Below are 21279 nucleotides of genomic sequence, written 5' to 3'. Positions count from 1 at the left end.
CCTGGACAGCAGAGCTAACATCAGATTAAATGCAGGTGGGCTTCGGCCCACACTGCATGCCCCAACCTGACCGGGCTTTTTAATTCATAGACACAGGCAGGTACAACTCCCTATTGTGAAGTCCGACAGCATGGGTGGGTGCCAGGAAGGCACCGGCGGCACATAAATATATCCCATTGCATTGCCCATCACAGCTGAGGTAATGTCATGTTTAATGCAGGTGGGCTTCGGCCCACACTGCGTGCCCCAGTCAGACTGGGGTTCTTTAGAAGTGGACACATGTAGTTACAACTCCGTGTGGACCGACAGCATGGGTGGCTCCCTGGAACTCACCGGCGGTACATAAATATATCCCATTGCAGTGCCCAGCACAGCTGATGTAACGTCAGCTGTAATGCAGGTGGGCAAAAAATTAATTGGATTACACTGTAGGCGAGGGCCCCAAAAAATTGGTGTACCAACAGTACTAATGTTCCTCAGAAAAATTGCCCATGCCCAACCAAGAGGGCAGGTGAAACCCATTAATCGCTTTGGTTAATGTGGCTTAATTGGTAACTAGGCCTGGAGGCAGCCCAGTTAAAATAAAAATTGGTTCAGGTGCAAGTTTCAACGCTTTAATGAGCATTGAAACGTATAAAAATTGTTTACAAAAATTATATTACTGAGCCTTGTGGGCCTAAGAAAAATTGCCCGTTCGGCGTGATTACGTGAGGTTTCAGGAGGAGGAGCAGGAGGAGGAGGAGGAATATTATACACAGATTGATGAAGCAAAAATGTCCCCGTTTTTGATGGTGATAGAGAACGATGCTTCCATCCGCGGGTGCAGCCTACGTATTGCTTAGGTATCGCTGCTGTCCGCTGGTGAAGAGAAGTCTGGGGAAATCCAGGCTTTGTTCATCTTGATGAGTGTAAGCCTGTCGGCACTGTCGGTTGACAGGCAGGTACGCTTATCCGTGATGATTCCCCCAGCCGCACTAAACACCCTCTCTGACAAGACGCTAGCCGCAGGACAAGCAAGCACCTCCAGGGCATACAGCGCGAGTTCAGGCCACGCGTCCAGCTTCGACACCCAGCAGTTGTAGGGGGCAGAGGCGTCACCGAGGACGGTCGTTCGATCGGCTATGTACTCCCTCACCATCCTTTTACAGTGCTCCCGCCAACTCAGCCTTGACTGGGGAGCGGTGACACAGTCTTGCTGGGGAGCCATAAAGCTGGCAAAGGCCTTGGAGAATGTTCCCCTGCCTGCGCTGTACATGCTGCCTGATCTTTACGCCTCCCCTGCTACCTGGCCCTCGGAACTGCGCCTTCTGCCACTAGCGCTGTCAGATGGGAAGTTTACCATCAGTTTGTCCACCAGCGCCCTGTGGTATAGCATCATTCTTGAACCCCTTTCCTCTTCGGGAATGAGAGTGGAAAGGTTCTCCTTATACCGTGGGTCGAGCAGTGTGTACACCCAGTAATCCGTAGTGGCCAGAATGCGTGTAACGCGGGGGTCATGAGAAAGGCATCCTAACATGAAGTCAGCCATGTGTGCCAGGGTACCTGTATGCAACACATGGCTGTCCTCACTAGGAAGATCACTTTCAGGATCCTCCTCCTCCTCCTCCTCCTCCGGCCATACACGCTGAAAGGATGACAGGCCAGCAGCATGTGTACCCTCACCAGTGGGCCAAGCTGTCTCTTCCCCCTCCTCCTCATCTTCCTCCTCCTCCTCCTCCTCACCGCGCTGAGATATAGACAGGAGGGTGCTCTGACTATCCAGCGACATACTGTCTTCCCCCAGCTCTGTTTCCGAGCGCAAAGCGTCTGCCTTTATGCTTTGCAGGGAACTTCTCAACAGGCATAGCAGAGGAATGGTGACGCTAATGATTGCAACATCCCCGCTCACCACCTGGGTAGACTCCTCAAAGTTTCCAAGGACCTGGCAGATGTCTGCCAACCAGGCCCACTCTTCTGAAAATAATTGAGGAGGTTGACTCCCACTGCGCCGCCCATGTTGGAGTTGGTATTCCACTATAGCTCTACGCTGCTCATAGAGCCTGGCCAACATGTGGAGCGTAGAGTTCCAACGTGTGGGCACGTCGCACAGCAGTCGGTGCACTGGCAGATTAAACCGATGTTGCAGGGTGCGCAGGGTGGCAGCGTCCGTGTGGGACTTGCGGAAATGTGCGCAGAGCCGGCGCACCTTTCCGAGCAGGTCTGACAAGCGTGGGTAGGTTTTCAGAAAGCGCTGAACCACCAAATTAAAGACGTGGGCCAGGCATGGCACGTGCGTGAGGCTGCCGAGCTGCAGAGCCGCCACCAGGTTACGGCCGTTGTCACACACGACCATGCCCGGTTGGAGGCTCAGCGGCGCAAGCCAGCGGTTGGTCTGCTCTGTCAGACCCTGCAGCAGTTCGTGCGCCGTGTGCCTCTTCTCTCCTAAGCTGAGTAGTTTCAGCACGGCTGCTGACGCTGGCCCACCGCTGTGCTGCCACGACGCGCGTCACCTTCTGCTGTCGTCGTGCTGCTGCTGACACATCTTGATTGCGAGACAGAGGTTGCGTTGGAGGAGGAGGAGGAGGAGGAGGGTGGTTTACTGGAGGAAGCATACACCGCCGCAGATACCACCACCGAGTTGGGGCCCGCAATTCTGGGGGTGGGTAGGACGTGAGCGGTCCCAGGCTCTGACTCTGTCCCAGCCTCCACTAAATTCACCCAATGTGCCGTCAGGGAGATATAGTGGCCCTGCCCGCCTGTGCTTGTCCACGTGTCCATTGTTAAGTGGACCTTGCCAGTAACCGCGTTGGTGAGGGCGCATACAATGTTGCGGGAGACGTAGTCGTGCAGGGTTGGGCCGGCACATCGGGAAAAATAGTGGCGACTAGGAACTGAGTAGCGCCGGGCCGCCGCCGCCATCATACTTTTGAAGGACTCCGTTTCCACAACCCTATACGGCAGCATCTCCAGGCTGATAAATTTGGCTACGTGCACGTTTAACGCTTGAGCGTGCGGGTGCGTGGCGGCGTACTTGCGCTTGCGCTCAAACACTTGCGCTAGCGACGGCTGGACGGTGCACTGAGAGACATTGGTGGATGGGGCCGAGGACAGCGGAGGTGAGGGTGTGGGTGCAGGCCAGGAGACGGTAGTGCCTGTGTCCTCAGAGCGGGGTTGGATCTCAGTGGCAGGTTGGGGCACAGGGGGAGAGGCAGCGGTGCAAACCGGAGGCGGTGAACGGCCTTCGTCCTACCTTGTGGGGTGCTTGGCCATCATATGTCTGCGCATGCTGGTGGTGGTGAGGCTGGTGGTGGTGGCTCCCCGGCTGATCTTGGCGCGACAAAGGTTGCACACCACTGTTCGTCGGTCGTCTGCACTCTCAGTGAAAAACTGCCAGACCTTTGAGCACCTCGGCCTCTGCAGGGTGGCATGGCTCGAGGGGGCGCTTTGGGAAACAGTTGGTGGATTATTCGGTCTGGCCCTGCCTCTACCCCTGGACACCGCACTGCCTCTTGCAACCTACCCTGCTGCTGCCCTTGCCTCCCCCTCTGAAGACCTGTCCTCAGTAGGCGTAGCAAACCAGGTGGGGTCAGTCACCTCATTGTCCTGCTGCTCTTTCTCCGAATCCTCTGTGCGCTCCTCCCTCGGACTTACTGCCCTTACTACTACCTCACTGATAGACAACTGTGTCTCAACGTCATCGTCCTCCTCACCCACTGAAAGGTCTTGAGACAGTTGGCGGAAGTCCCCAGCCTCATCCCCCGGACCTCGGGAACTTTCCAATGGTTGGGCATCAGTCACGATAAACTCCTCTGGTGGGAGAGGAACCACTGCTGCCCAATCTGAGCAGGGGCCCGAGAACAGTTCCTGGGAGTCTGCCCGCTCCTCAGAATGTCTCATTTTCATGGAGTGAGGAGGCTGGGAGGAAGGAGGAGCAGCAGCCAGAGGATTCTGAGTTGCAGCAGTGGACGGCGCAGAACTGTGGGTGGACGATAGGTTGCTGGAAGCACTTTCTGCCAGCCACGACAGGACCTGCTCACACTGCTCATTTTCTAATAAAGGTCTACCGCGTGGACCCATTAAATGTGCTATGAATGTGGGGACGCCAGAAACGTGTCTCTATCCTAATCCCGCAGCAGTCGGCTGCGATACACCTGGATCAGGAGCTCGGCCTGTGCCCACACCCGGACTAGGGCCTCCGTGTCCTCGGCCGTGCCCACGTCCTCTAGGCCTACCCCTACCCCTCTGCATGCTGTATTACCAGTAATGCAGAAACAGAACGCTGTAATTAAATGTGCCACTTATTGGCCTGTGGTTGGAGGCTGACTTCGCTTACGGAACGCCAGGAAACAATTTGGCGCACGCCTGCTGTAACACTTAGCTGCCTGCGTATTTATTTGTAGAACTACTACACCCAGCACACACGGACCCAGAACACTGAGCACAGTGACAGGCAGGCCAAATAGATTTTTTGCCCAATATTTTTTTGAAAAGGACCACTGCATATATTCAGTCAATAATATATGTCTTCTGGCCCTGCCTACACAATTCTGTCCCTGGAGTATTACTGCAGGGCGCAATGCTCTGCACGGCCGATATACCAAAAAAAAAAAAAAATGTGCAACACTGCAAAAAGCAGCCTCCACAGTACTGCACACGGTTAGATGTGGCCCTAAGAAGGACCGTTGGGATTCTTGAAGCCTACAATCACTCCTAACACTTTCCCTGCCTAACCCCCACTTCTGTCCCTGTAGTATTACTGCAGGGCGCAATGCTCTGCACGGCCGATATACCAAAAAAAAAAAAAGTGCAACACTGCCAAAAGCAGCCTCCACAGTACTGCACACGGTTAGATGTGGCCCTAAGAAGGACCGTTGGGGTTCTTGAAGCCTACACTAACTCCTAACACTCTCCCTATAGCAGCTCCGGCACCAACAGCACTGTCCCTCAGCTATGTCACAACGCATCTGAGGCGAGCCGCGGGAGGGGCCGATTTTTATACTCGGGTGACACCTGATCTCGCCAGCCACTCACTGCAGGGGGGTGGTATAGGGCATGAACGTCGCAGGGGGAAGTTGTAATGCCTTCCCTGTCTTTCAATTGGCCAGAAAAGCGCGCTAACGTCTCAGAGATGAAAGTGAAAGTAACCCGAACATCGCGTGGTACTCGTTACGAGTAACGAGCATCTCGAACACGCTAATACTCGAACGAGTATCAAGTTTGGACGAGTACGTTCGCTCATCTCTAGATTTTACCCACGGGATGGTTTTACAGTCCTATTTTTTTTTCTTCAGCTACCAAAATTCTTTTTGCTGTGCTTTTCTTTTTCCATGACATATAGAGTTATTTTTTTAAATCTTTTTCTCGCTTTTTTTAGCTTTAGCAGGGGTAAAAAACAATTTTTTTTAAACTTAAAATTGTTTGCTTTTAAAATTAGTATATTTACGCTAAAATAAAGTATGGGAATGGTTTCAGACGTTTTGATCTATAGCTTTTATTGTCTCGGATTACAGGGCACATATGGTGATGGTTTAGGCTGGCATCGAAGGTGAGTCATTTTATTTATATCTATTTTTTTATTTTATTCTGTCATTATTTTTACTTATTTTTGTAACTTTTTTAAACATCTTTATACCCCATGATGTTATATAAGACATTCACAATGTCTTTTTATTTCACACTTTTCCACTGTAGCTGGGGCATCCATAGGAGAAGCATCCAGAGGATCCACAGTTATAAAAAAAGCATTTCCCTGTAGTAAGAGTAGTCACTAAAAGGGCTGATCTGGGTCTGATAGGATCCTATGGCTCTGCCGTGGCAGGGGGCACCCAGTGGTCACGTGATCATTGGATTGAATAGTGGAAATAGCACTTGCACTTTTTCTTTTCACCACATAGCCCTCATTGAGTGCTATGTAGTCCTCCGGGTCCTCGGCTATTGTTAACATTGCTATATTGCTGGAGCTTTAATTCCACTTCTTCTATTTACCATTGGGCGGCATTAAAGCCCAGAACCAAGTACTTTAAATTAACAGTGCTTGTTCCTTATTGGGTTAAGAGAGTTTGGGACGTTTAGGCGCAGAAGAAGATATTTTCGGGAAAGCCTTGCTAAAGTAGTGTAAGTACAATAGGGCCGATGTTCTAGAATAGAAAGTATTAGAAAGCACTCTCTAGATGTGACGTCTAGCACATGCTCTTCTACAGTTTCACAACTTTCATCCCTTCCAATGAGTGTAGAGAGGTTGAATCAGCATAAGGTGTTGGTCTTTCACAGTTGATTTCTCTATCATTCTATCTGTTATGTTTGCTTCAACTAGAAGACTATGATTAATTTGGTCATTCATTCGCTTCTCTGTTTTCATTGTTGTATTAAGGGGGTTGGGAAACATTAACCCATTGAACCCTCTGAAAATAGGAAAGCTGTCATTTTTAATAGAATCTAATGTGAAAGAATGTAAAGTGTTAACTGTTAATAGTAAAATGCCGTATTTTCAATGTCTGCTGCAGCAAAGCCCAATAACGGAATATTATATATGTGCCATGGCTGTTGGGGTTGTTTTGCTGCTACAGTGAAGTGTGCAAGGCAGCATAAGTAGGGGAGGAAGGTTGGAAGTCGTGCAAGAGATCGGCTGCAAAGTCATGTGAGCTGTGCAAGAGTTCCTAGGTGCCTCCTGTTCAGCCTGTAAGAGGTTTCAAAGAGTTTGGAGAAGAGAGACTCTGCTAGTGAGAGCTGAGCAGAATGACCTGCTGCTTGGCTTGTGAGATTCTGCAGCTATGGTGGAATTTTTTTTCCAAATAGCAGAGAGCCTTGTGCTGAGTTAGCTGCCTCAGTGCTGCTTTAGAGCTGTTTTTTTCCTGTATCAGAGAGGGAGAGAAAGTGTCACTCCGATTCCTGGAGATGTGCTCCTTAGCTGTTGCAACGTGAGTGCCAAAGGGAGATCGGCTGATCATCCAAGTAAACAGGAGTTCTAATTACCAACTGCAAGTGGTACGCCTTCAGAGGGAGAGAGACCAGTAGCAAGAGAGAATAGTCTTACAGCTAGTATCCAGATATTCAAGTCTTGGTGGTGTGTAATCATGAGTATTATCACCCAGACACATTGCCTGTAAAAGTGATTTTTTTTTTACTTCCTCACTGTACAGCCTCCCCAAAGGTACTGTGCTAATAATTTGTTCAGAGGACAGTGACTGCAAATTTCAATTAGTGAATTTAGTCATTTGGTTAACCAAAGTTCGTGCAAGAATAAGTTACTGCAGAGGAGACTTTTATTTTCAAACAACATCTGGTCAGGGTAAACCATTTATTGACTGTGATAATTCTACACTGCGTGCACAATTGTGTGCCCCATTTGTTAACTACGGACTGAGGTATAGCGCTAATTGAACATTAGAAACTGTCTGTGTTGTATCCAAATAATACTCTTGTATACTTTTGCTATATTATTTTTTACTGTACATTCAGTAGTGCATAGTGACATAGTATGTTATGCCGAAAAAAGACATATGTGCATCCCGTTCAGCCTATTTCCCCCCCAATGTTGATCCAGAGGAAGGCAAAACAAAAGCATTTAAGGGAAAAATTCCTTTCCGAATCCAATCTGGCAACCGGAATAATCCCTGGATTACCTACCCTTCTGGCGTAATTGTAAGTGATTTTAACATGTAATAGGCCCTTGTGTGGTTCAGAGTTTTAAAGCAGTGGAAATGCAGTCCTAAGCTTTCACTCATGACCTGAAAGTTGAGGGCTTTATCCTCACGTGGTTCAGGTAGCCAGCTCAAGGTTGACTTCCATCCTTCCGAGGTCGGTAAAATGAGTACCCAGCTTGCTGAGGGGGTAAAAGATTACTGGGGAAGAAAATGGCAAACCACCTCACAAAAACAGTCCGCCAAGAAAATGTCATGATGTGACGTCACCCGAGGAGTCAAAAAATAATGCAGAAGAAATAGCAGGATCGAGGCTTTCTTTATGAAAGAAGCTACGTTTCGGCCTGTCATGGCCTTTTTCAAGCTTGAAAAAGGCCATGACAGGCTGAAACTTAACTTTTTAAATATGGAATAAAGAAAGCCTCTCTAATGCAAAATTTCACCATCTCTTCTGCCACTTCTTCTGCATTATTTTTTGACTGTTCTAAAGACCTAAGGTTCAGGTCTCTAAATTGTGGCTCTGCATGCTAAGCCACCTCGCCTTAACAGGTTTGATTTGAGTGTTGTCGGCTTCCATTTTTACACACGGAAAATGACTCAGTTATAACTCGGTCATGACTCAGTGCTTGCACCAGGGTACTTTACCTTTATAACATATAATATTGGATCACTCAAGAAAGGTGTCTAGGCCCTTCCTAAACTCGTACCATGTCCCCAGACAGAGAGTTCCATAGTTTCACTGCTCTTACAGTAAAAAATCCCCTTCTATGTCGGTGTAGAAACCTTCTTTTCTCTAGATGTAGAGGACGCCCCTTTATTACAGTCACAGTCCTGGCTATGAATAGATGATGGGAGAGATCTCTGTATTGTCCCCTGATATATTTATACATAGTTATTAAAGTGCTCATCAGCCGTCTTTTTTCTAAAGTAAATAACCCCAACTTTGATAACCTCTCTGGGTATTGTAGTCCACCCATTCCATTTATTACTTTAGATGCCCACCTTTGAACCCGCTCAAGCTCTGATATGTCCTTCTTGAGTACCGATGCCCAAAACTGTACACAATATTCTGACCAGAGACTTGTAAAGAGTATAGTTTGTTCATCTGAACTGGTGTAAAGCCAGTTCATAACCAGTGTCATATTCTACACATGTCACAGGACGGTCAAACATGGAAGCTTAGGAAGCACCAGCCAATTACTATTGCATTGTGAGAATGTGAGACCAAAAAAAGGGTCTTAAAACACTCAGTGTTTTGTTAATTGCCCACAGAAGAACAAGAGGCCTGATAATGATTGGGTATATTTCAAGATTGGGTATATTTCAAGATTGGGTATATTTCAAGGTTGGCAACATAACTAAGTGACTATGCATGTTTGAGAAGCAAGACAAATTTCAAACGGCCATTATTTGTGTTAAAAACTGTGACTTTTTCCTCCAAGGTCAGTGAGCCATAACACAGTTGCTAGAGAGTTCCGAACTGCATCTGAAGTTCATGTTAGTCCACCACCAATTCAGGTATATAACTGTATCACTGCAACAGCTGCCAAGTAAAAGTTTATTGTTGGCTTTCGATTTCTGTGCTTATTCCACCTGCATGTGGGCGACCCCCGCAGATCTATAGTCCATGTATTCTTCAAAATCTTTTAAACAAAGGTACTGATAATTTTTCTGTCCTCGTTTTCATTTACCAGGTCATGTATCCATAAAGAGCACCATGAAATACCATATAATACTATATACACATATCAAATTTAAAAACACTACAGTATTACCCCCATAGAGTAATCTACTTATTATCCATTGTTTTTTAGGATTTCTGAGTCAGTTCAACATCTCAGAATCCCCCACCTCCCTTCCCCCATGTACTGACACACATTTTTAATTATAATTTAATTCAGTCCATGTTAATACCAAGCTAAACTGCATATTTTAAAATGACCTATATCCAATATAATATTTAAATAATTGGTAAATCCTCTTTTAAAAATCTCTTAATTCAAAACCATTAGAGAGATGACAAACAATGAAAATAATGTGCAGTCTACCCCTCCTTACTAATTAAAATGACTCCATACGGTATGAAAACATCATGGATACATAATATTATCCTTGATTAGGCAGCTACAATGAATATGAAGTAGCTCTAGGGCTGGATGTGAAGAGAGAATAAAGGAAACAAATAATTAGATTTAACAAAGATATCAAAATAATGTGTATGTAGTTAATATATTTATCTTTTTAATTACACAGTAATTGCACTTATTGTCATATGAATTGTGCTTACAGAAGCAAACATGCCAACGTCTTTTAAAGGAGCACTTCAGTCATTTTTTTCACATGTCAAGGAACAATATGTGACTATTAGGCCTCTTTCACACGGGTAATGAGTGTTACGCTGGCCGCACTGCAGCCGAACACCACATGAACGGAAAAAAGCCCATTCACAGCAGCGGCTGTGGCGTATTAGCGAAAATATACGCCGCAGCCTGAAAATCCCACGCCAGCTAAAATTTTTTTGCAGTGTTAAATGCTGCTAAACTCCCTCCCTTTTTTTGCAGCTCCCATAGAGGTCTATGGGAGCTGCCAGTATATATTGGCTGAAATATAGAACAAGACATATCTTTTCCGCCTGCGTATAAAATCGGCTGCCATTCTCCTATACCAATGGCTTCCTATGGAAACATGCAGATGGAGGAATTTTAGCTACACCCAAGAAGCGCTCCACCAAAAAAAAGGACCTCAGTGTCTGAAATTTAGCAGCTTCAAATCCCTGCTGTGTGAAAAGGTAGGACCTGACCTATGCTCCTGTGCCAGTCGGCCAGCAAAGGGAGAACAAGGGATTCCCTGTAGCAAGGAGAGAAGGGTTACCGTGCAGGAGGTAATTACACTATCATTATGCCTCTTAGGTCTTAAACTACCCAGTAGTGGCACAGACATTAATGGGTAGTTTAAGGGCTAAAAGGCATAATGACAGTCAGTGTAATTACCTCCTGCAGGGTAACCCTTCTCTCCCCGCTACAGGGAATTTCCCCACCGCATTGAAAGAGAGAGCAGGGCTGGAGGCCCCCTCCCCATGGGGAAAATAGCAAGGAGAGATGGGTGGGGATAGAGAGAGGGCATGGCTAAAGGGTACTCTTCAAGGGATTCCCCTATAGCAAGGAGAGAGGGGGGGCATGCCTCTAGCCCTGCCCTTTCTCTCCCAGCTATGGGTGATTTCCTCAGGGAGTCCCCTCTAGCCCCATGGATACTAACAGGAGCTAACAGTGGGATATTTAGAACTTCAGGGCTGCTCTCTCTCGTGTCCCTGAACTCGTGAAAAGCAGCACTGTATACGGGCGATTTTACTGCTAATTAAGCTCTGTACTTGTGCACACAAAAATCACCCATTCAGTGTTTTTGTGTGCAGTTAACCACGGTTTTTTGATGCACTGAATTTGCTGAATTTAGGTGTTCATTGGTTCCTCGTGTTAAAGAGCCCTTATGTATCTGTAAGGTATTTTATCAAAAAATCTGCAATTTCATCAGTAACAGCGCACACATAGAGGACTACAGGAAGTAGTCCTAGATAGTCATGAGCTACAGGACAGACACATCCGTTCCACTCTCCAGCCATTTATTGACAGCTGTGTCTCTATGCACAGTAATGGGCAGGCAGTTGTCAATCAGTGGCTGGAGTGTGGACATGTCTAGCCTGCAACTCATGAATATCAAGGACTACTTCCTGTAGTCCTCTATTCGTGTGCTGCTGTTGATAAAATGCAAGTTTCTAACCATATGTTTCACAGATATTGGTGCAATTAGCAGGCCTGCCTCTATCTTATGGTGCCTTCAGAAAGGGCAGCATAAAAGGTAATACAAAATTCCCTTTAACAGTTTCTGTCTGAGCAGTTTGACCGGGATGGGGGAGTGGGGCAATCAGAACAATACAGCTCTGCTAGGGGCTGTTAAGCTATTGGTTGTAATATTGCCAGTAGGAGAGAAATAGTCTATCTAGCAAATGCACGTCCTAAATTAGATGTGGCACAAACTTCTCTGGATAGCAACACCAAACTACAGGTTTTCACCCTTGAATCCTTCCGAGTAAGATGTGGTCCTCAGCTATTGTAAATCCCTGGGGTGCATCACCAGAGTAGCCACTGATTAGTGGCGGAAACAGGCGATAAAGTTAAACAAACCATGGATTCGTACCAGGAGGTTAAAGGGAATGTCACAGGATATAGAATCAGAGTCAGGTATAGGGCAAGGTCAAAAACCAGGAGTACTACAAGATACAATATGGTGAGCAAGCAGGAAGTTAAGCAAATCCAATGTCATAATCACGTATCATCAGGAGACGATAATACCAGAGACAGATAACAGCATGCAGATAGCAAACCGGGTAGATTGATTCAGTAACTGCCAAAGGCAAGTGGGAAGGAGGTTATTAAATAAAACTCGAAGCACTCTTATACTGTACGCTGCTGAAAACTGAGTGATCTACTATCCTGTCAGTTGGGCTCGGTTAGCAGCCCTGAAACACCTAAACTAGATTTAAAGACACAAATTCGTGCCAAAGTTATTATGCTGACTTGTTTGTATGGCTGCATACTCTGCCTATACGTTGCTCAATCAGTTACCCTTTAAAAGGAGTCGGTCAGCTTGAGTCGGTCCAAATTGCAGACGTCATGTTATAGAGCAGGAGGAGCTGAGCAGACTATAGTTCAATGGGGAAAATATTCAGTATAACCTGTATTTTATTCATTTATATCCGTACTCAATTTGAGCTTAAAGGTCCAGTGGCGGAGCTATCAGTGATTGACCGCTATACAGAATATATAACCATTAGAGATGAGCGAACGTACTCGTCCGAGCTTGATGCTCGGGCGAATATTAGGGTGTTCGGGATGTTCGTTATTCGTAACGAACACCACACGATGTTCGGATGTTCGGGTTACTTTAACTTTCTTCCCTGAGAAATCTTTTCTATATGCGCTCAATGGGGCCGGCGGCAGCAGCGCCAACCCCATTGAGAACATATAGAAGACAAATCCTTCTTCTCTGCCACAGCTGTAACAGCTGTGACAGAGAAGAACGATGTTTGCCCATTGAATTCAATGGAACCGGCAATACAGCCGACTCCACTGAATGCAATGGGCTGCCGGCGATCGCGGGATGAATTGTCGGAAAGGGGTTAAATATATAAGCCCTTTCCTGCAATTCATCCAGAAATGTGTAAAAATAAAAAATATATATATATACTCACCTGGTGCCGGCAGACGGAGTTCAGCGCGGCAGGCTGCAGTTCTCCTGAACTGCTCTGAACAGCTGTGAGTAGTATTCAGCAGCCGGGGATTTAAAATCCCCGCCTGCTGAATAAGATGCCTCTGATTGGTCACAGCCTGACCAATCAGAGGCCAGCCCTCACTCACACCCATTCATGCCGCTATTGTGGCTTAATAGTGGGACCTGTGAACTTGAGATGCAGCCCAACATGTAGCCCCTCGCCTGCCCTATCCGTTGCTGTGTCGTTCCCATCATTTTCTTGAATTGCCAAGATTTTCACACATGAAAACCTTAGCGAGCATCGGCGAAATACAAAAATGTTCCGGTCGCCCATTGACTTCAATGGGGTTCGTTATTCGAAACGAACACCCGAACATCGGGGGAAGTTCGTTACGAATAACGCGAACCCGAACATTTTGGTGTTCGCTCATCTTTAATAACCATCAATCACTGATGGGACCACACCACTGGACCTTTAAGCTCAGAGTGAGTAGGGATAAATGAATAAAATACAATTTATACTAAATCTTTCCCCATAAAACTATATATCAATTTGCTCAGCTCCTCCTGTTCTGTAATATGAGGCCTGCAGAATGGATAGCATTTCAACAGGTTCCCTTTAACATGTAAGCTTGACATCAAGGGCTGTGTGGCAATGCAGTACATAGAGGGGCCTGCAGAGGGTTGCAGACAGGACTTCTGGTGCTAAAAGAAAGGGTTAACACCTGCTGGGTGTGGCCGGAAGCAACAGAAAAGTCTGTTCCTGTCACACTCAAGAGGAGAAAGAAAGCTGGCTGCTAGCCAGAGTGAAAGTTGGCCAGAGGAGTCACATCAGGAACTGGGAGTCTAATCCATGTGGACCAGTTTGGGCAATCTCCCATGTACTTTCATGTTGCCACTCACATAAGCAGCGCAAAATACATATGTGGAAAAAATGTTCTATCTTGGCGCATATTACATGTGTTTACACACCAAGAGAGTGCCAGTGGATTGGCGGCATGCAGCAAGTACACATGTCATTGCATACTTGCTGCATTGTTGCACACAGTTCATAGCTAATTACAGCCATTTGAGCCCAGCTTGACTGTAAGAAAAGCGTTATTCACATGAGCATTTTTACTCAGTCATTTAGCCATGTTTATGCGTTGGCTGAAAATTGCGACCATCTGAAATATTGGTTTTCAATGTATTCATTCAGATGACCAATTTTTAGCCGCAGAAAAGCATTGCGCCAGAAAAAAAAGACATGTGTGACCGAATTTATACCCTGCCAGAAAAGATTGGTCTTGCTCTATCTTTTGGCCAATATATGCTGATGGCTTCCATAGACTCCTATAGGAGCTGCAAAAAAAGGGAGGGGGGAGGGAGTTTAGCTGCTTTCAACACAGGGAAAAGCTTACAGGTGCCTCTATTTAAGCATTAGAAGTCATTCCGAGGATTTATGCCGAGTGAGGGATTTCTGGGCTGCGTATTATTTCATTAATATGTCGCACCCAGCCGTGTGAATGGACGAGAAAACGCTAATTAAGCTCGGGGCTTGATTGCAGCTATTTCCTTTTTACGTGATTTTCGCCTGCGATGGGGCCAGCGTGTCAAGGAGGCCAAAATGAGAGTGATGCAGGATAGCAGTATTGGTCATAATTTGTACACTAATTTAACTTCTAGCCAATAGAGATGAGCGAACGTACTCGTTAAGGGCGATTTCGCAATCGAGCATCGCTATTTTTGAGTACCTGGCTACTCGGGTGAAAAGATTCAGGGGGCGGCATGCTGGAGCGGGGGGTAGCAGTGGGGAGCTCTCTCTCTCTCCCCCGCACTCACCTCTGCAACCCCCTGCTCACCCCCGGCGCCCCCCGAATCTTTTCACCCGAGTAGTCAGGTACTCGAAAATAGCGATGCTCGATTGCGAAATCACCCTTAACGAGTACGTTCGCTCGTCTCTACTAGCTAAGCATTGATATTGCTAGTTTACTTAATAGTTTGGTAATTATTGTAGTTTATACTATTATTTTTTCAATGTTTGAATTATTTATGTGGAGGAAAACTCATTGCAATGTGTGACGTTTGCTACATCTCTCCTACACTACTGCTCTATAAAGACTGTGTACGGCACAATGCAGTTAACTCTTCATTGGCAATACTTTATTTATTTAATGCAAAAATCCCTACCTTGTTACAATTTTGCAACACAGTGATTGCCATCTTGCATCTTCCTTCATTTGCAATTCTTGTTTGATTTCTCTAGGTAGTTGACAAGACACTCTCGGGACAAAATACAATTTACATGAGATGCGGTAATTTTTATTTCAGTTATTTTTTTCTGCGGATCAGACTACTCATATGTCTCATGAATTAAATAGGCAGGGAATAATAGTATACATTTACAGTAGTTTTCATAAAGTCACTCTGCGTTACGGTATAACATCAGCCTTGCAGCCTTACAACTCGGTACCGATACTGATATCATTAATTAATGGTATCATTAATATTTTCCAATAAACATATACAGTATGCATTATTAACAGACCAGCTGTGATTGCCGCATATGCTGCAAAGTGACTTATAACCTTACATTGGAAATGTGAGAACATTCAGTATTCATGTATTGTGTATTAAAGGGCTTATCTGACTATTAAAAATTGATGGCCTATTCTCAGAATAGGCTATCAATATCTGATCGGTGGAAGTCCACTCCAGTGAAGGAGCTGAGGCACTCATGTAAGTACTCTGGCCATTTTAATGCTTACCTCTGTCTGGTAAGCTACTGTTAAGTTACCTACACACGGGCGAGCGCGATATAAGGCAGAGAAACTTGTTCCGATATGGCGCGCGCCAATGTGCATTTTCACTGAGACACAAGACGTCTTTATGGCATAAACGCCTTCTGTCACTACCTTTGGAGGCATTGATCCTCCAGAGTTTCTTTCAGCTGTGTCGGAGGATTGGCAAATGTTTCCCATTGTTTTCAATGGGAATCCTCGCATTGCACTTGAGTACATGTTGCATGCCGTGCAATGCGTTTTACGGTTCCATTGAAAACAATGGGCGATACCTTCTGAGAAATACAAAGAGATAGGACACGCAGCGATTCAAAAGAATGGAGTTCATATTTGTGCATCTTGCAATGCATAAATCTAAAGCGAGTTTCTTGGCCATGTCAAATGCATAACATTGTACTTTTCATAGTGGCATTCTGAGTACTCTAGTACTTTAGCCTTATCCTATTGAAGTGCATGGGTCAAGGCTGCTACAAAATGTACAGTGTTCAGTTAAGAGCAGATTACCAGACTGATATATGCATTGAAGAGGCTCTAGCACCCACATCAGCTCTGTAGCCCCTTAAATCAGCTGATCGATGGGGGTTCCAGGCAATTGTCCACCACTGATAACAGGCCATTCATTTTTAAAGGCCTCCGTTAACTTTGGGCCAGTGAAATCCCATATGTATAGCATCAGTGTCAGAGTGGGGTTACTTGGGTCCATCGACAGAAATGATTCTCTAATTATACAGAACATGCGCATGTCCTTCTTTTAATTTCATCATAAAAACTTTGTTGTTATCATTGCACACAGTTGACTTATCATCAATAAGGCAAATTAGGTTATGTTTGATTCTTGTTCTTAATAAATAAGGCCCTAATACAAATTAGCAAAAAGTCATCTATACCCACTCATTTTGGCTGGCCCAGCCGACTGCAATATTTGCTTTGGAGCGTTCTGACTCTCCACTGACAGCTGATGTCAGGAGAAACAAAGATTGGGCAAGTTGAATATTAACACCTCATCCTCTTATTTTCTCCAACATTAGTTTAGTTAGTTAGTTTTCTTCACTCTATGTGTATCCATAGAAAACACATGAACGTCTAACAAAGTTTTAATGTATTTGGGGGAAACTGAAGAAAGTTGTCGGCTAACAGCTAATAAAGGGGCATGGGCACCTTTAACTAGTGACGAGAAATGTTCCTGATAAGCCTTTGTAGCAAGTGACAGAGGAAATATCTGACCTGGGCGCTTCACCTTCTAAACTAGGCAATCCAAATCAGCATCAAATAAATATTGCCAAATAGTATAGAATAATTTCCCAGAATTAGCTGAAGTAGTTAATGGGTTTATGGTAGCAGTCCTGGGCTTTAGGACAGAAGGAATGATTGTAGTGGTCTAAGGCTTTTTTCCAACGAGCATATATCAGCCGTCTGTTTTCACGTCCGGCTGATATATGCTGTGATCTGATGCAGTGGATTCACATGGCCGTATTCCTGAGATGTAAAAGCGCCTGGCCAGCCACTATAGTGATGGGCGTTTTTACGTCGGGCCCAAAAGATAGTCCTGGAACTATCTTTTGGGCCGGAATACGTAAGCCGCTGCATGGGCTCCTATGGTAGCCCATGACAGTGGCCTAAGGTGGGAGGGAGCTTAGCAGCGTGGCTGCCAAACTCTCTCCCTTTGCTCTCCTCCCCGCTCGCTCTTTGCAATGGGAGGGAGGCTAAGTGCAGCCCCGTCCCGCCTCCTCCAATTGCTGGCTGTGGACAAGGGGTAGGACAGGGGCGAGCAGGGAGGAGAACAGAGGTGAGCCTGCGAGGTGGAGGGAGGGGAAAGGGGCGATGGCATGGTAGATTCTGCGTATATGCGCCAGGGCCCATGCCGTGTGAACGGGTGCACAAACGTTAGATTTGTGCCCCCCTTCACGAGTTTCTATGCCCCAGATGGTAGCGTATATCATCCAGCCGTGAAAACTCCAGCCGATATATGCTCATGGGAAAAATGCCGAAGACAGTGAAAGGATTAATGTCAGTATTCCTAGTGGTCTATGGAAGAAAAAAGGATTAATGTTGCATATCCCGTCTCCTGAGGATTATAGACATACCTCCCCTCTGCGTTTTTACATTCTCTCAGGTGCGCTGTAAATTTGCATAATTGAACGATTTTCCACGATCAAGTCCCATGCTTAATTAGCCTTTTGTCGTCCATTCACATGACCCACTGCAACGTTTTTAGTGAAAAAATACGTCAAACCCCGAAAGCCCTTGCTTGGCATAAGTCCGCGGAATGTCTTCAAATGCCCAAAGGGAGGGACCTGTAAGCTTTTTACAGCGTTGGATGCTGCTAAAATGCCTCACCATCCCTTTTTTTCCCAGCTCCCATAGGAGTTTATGGAAGCCACTGCCGTATATTGGTCAAAAGATCGAACCTAAGAATCTTTTTACTCACCATATATTCTCTGTCGCGTATTTCGGTCGCATATGTTCTATTTTTTACGGTGCAACATTTTTATGCGCCGCATATTCGCCTATGTGAACGAATGCATTGGAAACTAATGCCTGAGATGGTCGCCTATATCGTCCGGGCGTGAAAACGCGTCCATTATATGCTCATGTGAATAAAGCCTCAGACTCTCCATGGTCATTCCCTCTAACACTAACTGCTGACAATACCCCATCTCTCTCACAGACTGCTACTTATGCCCTCTACTGTAACACAATTAAAAAACAACAACTTTGCATTCTACAATTGCAGTACAGTTATTTTTATTTGTAGATGACTTGGACAATCCACATATAGACTCCAAACAAATCATAAGTAAAAGAAAGGGATACAAGTGATGAAACCCGTAGGTCCCAGATATTGACAGGTGATCCTGGAAGGACATAGACAATTCCACTTCCTCCTAACTAAAGTAAGTCAATTCCTAGTTCTGCACTGGTTATTCTGCATAACATTCAGCACATCCCTGAGTGCTGGTATTTTTCTCTTCTGTAATATTTTGTATACCAATAACTTTAGGGGTACCTTGGAATCAGACCAGCAACCTCCAGGTTGGATGTCCATTTCATACAGTGGATGGTGACTGTATATTGATATTTTGAAGACTCTACTGACTATTGGGTGCAACAGGGTGAACCCCAAGTGGGTATCATCAAAACTCCGGCTGAGTGCTTATCATTTTTTTTAGCATATCATATAATATTTATACAAAGTGCTGTCCATGTTTTGAATTGTGATTCTCCAGGTTGCATATATAGTTTGTCCACCTCAGTAGAGTATTAACCAGCAATGTTTACCAGAATGCGTATTGTATACTGTAAAAACTATGAGATATGAAATTCTTCATTAAGGCAGCTAAAGAAAGAAGGAGAAAAGCATTTGCCATTGATTTAACAAAGGAAATCTTGGAAGAGCAGAATAAAAGAGAAGGAAAACCAGACTGATTGCTCATCAAGCTATCCTGTTGCAGAAGGTGATTGCAAATCAGAATCAAATATCACAAAGTGGAAAAATTAAAGAGCCCGTGAAGGACTTTCTGACAAACGTAGGCTTACAGCGTGGAGAAGAACAGGCTCATTTAACATCTAGCTCAGTCTACAAAACCAAAATATCAATTCAAGTGAAACAAAATGATGGCTGTCCAAAAGTTTATCATAGGGAGTAGTTAAATGACAGTCTTTCCTGAAAGGTAAGACTATTGTTAAATTGCAAACATTTTTATTACTGGTGTCCTGCATACACTGTAATCATCACTATTTAATGTGCTGTTGCCCTTCACGGCCAGGTTATTGCTGAGTGTAGTAAAAGTTGGCAGAGATTATATGGGTGAGAGCAGCACTGAGAAGAGCAACGTTAAAAAATGTAGAATTGTAGATACATTAATGCTGTGTGTAAATCAGAAAATTATAAAATAAAACAGCATAAAGTTATAGATGAGATGAAACCCATATAATTAGCACCAGGTTTAATCAGGTAATCTGCTGTGCTAGGTACAGTAGTAATAATAAAAAATCCTGTACACCTTATTTTCTCTTGAAGGTTTTATCTCATTAATAGGGCATATGGAGAGTCTTCCTGAAAACAACTCATGTATTTTCTATATTAGGACATATTGGCATCTCCTATTAGGACACATGGATATCATGAAGTAAGTATGAGTCCTTTTGTAAAATCAGATAAATTGCCTGTAAGGAACACCGATCAGTGATATAGTCAGTCGATCTGCTCTTATGTCTATGTATATGTTTCAATAATCGAGTTTTTTGATTAATATGATCACTAGTTTTCCAACCTTTCATATAGTTCCAAGCTACAGACATAATATGTTCCCCATGCTATATTTTGTACTAGGCGCTCTCTAAAATATACTGATAAAGTTAAGGTGGAATTTAGGTTGGAAATGAATAAGGGCCAGGACCGATGTGAATGATGACAGTCTCTGTGTAGTGTTCCAAAATATTGTATGTTGGCACTATATAAATCAATAAAATAAAAATATTATATACCTTTCCAAAGTACTGCTTTCTCCTTGAAAACCTAGTTGGTTTAGGGTGTCTTTCAGTGAATCTTCCCTGGGAAAGGTATGCAAAGTAGCTCCCCTCCAAAAGGACGCAAGTTGGCTCTCTTGTGTCATCTACTAGTAGATATTCTGGTAACCCATGTACAAGCCATAATAGAGTCTTGACACATGACTGAGGATGTCAGCCAAGTGATTGATCTGTACACAGCTGTTTTTTTGTTTCCCATCACTACAAGGTAGGGTTCTGGCAGCATAAATGTCAGTACGGGGGTCAGGCAAGAGGTTAGGGCTGGCAGAATAGCTGCAATGTAATAAACAGTCCAAGTTTGGGTAGTCCAAGAAATGAAGCTGAGGTCATGGATGGAGAAATGTGAATAGTCAAGAACAAGCAGGAGTCAGGAAACCAGGCGAACCCACAAACAACTGATCAGGCTTACAAAATAGCATGGAACCAAATTGCTTAGGCATCCAACTGAGAGGGGAGGATGTTTAATATAGCTAGGACTGTGTGGGGATAGTTGGGGGAAAGATTAGCAGGACATGTGTTGGCTAGAGATGAGCGAGCCTACTCGGTAAGGCAGTTACTCGAGCGAGCATCGCTCTTCACAAGTAACTGCTTAGTGTTTCGAGCAGGCTCAGGTGGGCGCGGGGGGCAGGGGGGAGCGGAGCAGGAGGAAGAGTGAGAGAGATCTCTCTCTTCCTTCCGCTCCGCTTCCCCGGCTTACCCCCGCAGCCCACCCGAGCCTGCTCGGAACACTAAGCAGTTACTCGAGAAGAGCGATGCTCGCTTGAGTAACTGCCTTACCGAGTAGGCTCGCTCATCTCTAGTGTTGGCCCTTTAAATATGGGAGTAGTCCTGTGCACACCCTATGGACAGAGACTACAGATTAGGAGCTGAAAAAGATGACTGCAACTGCCGATAAAGGAGAGGAGTGAATGGTGAGGAACCATGGCAGCAGCAACAGGAGCAGCTGAGCCAAAATGGCTGCAGTGACAATGTATCATGACCTAATAAAACTCTTTATTGTCATCTATTTACCTGTAGCATACTCCCTGTGCATTTTTCTTGCAATCACAAGATGTTCTCATAATAGAAAAGTCAACTTTTACACA

This window comes from Eleutherodactylus coqui, chromosome 4, assembly GCF_035609145.1.
Source record: "Eleutherodactylus coqui strain aEleCoq1 chromosome 4, aEleCoq1.hap1, whole genome shotgun sequence".
Classification (NCBI taxonomy): Eukaryota; Metazoa; Chordata; class Amphibia; order Anura; family Eleutherodactylidae; genus Eleutherodactylus; species Eleutherodactylus coqui.
This window is presented reverse-complemented; position numbering follows the sequence as displayed.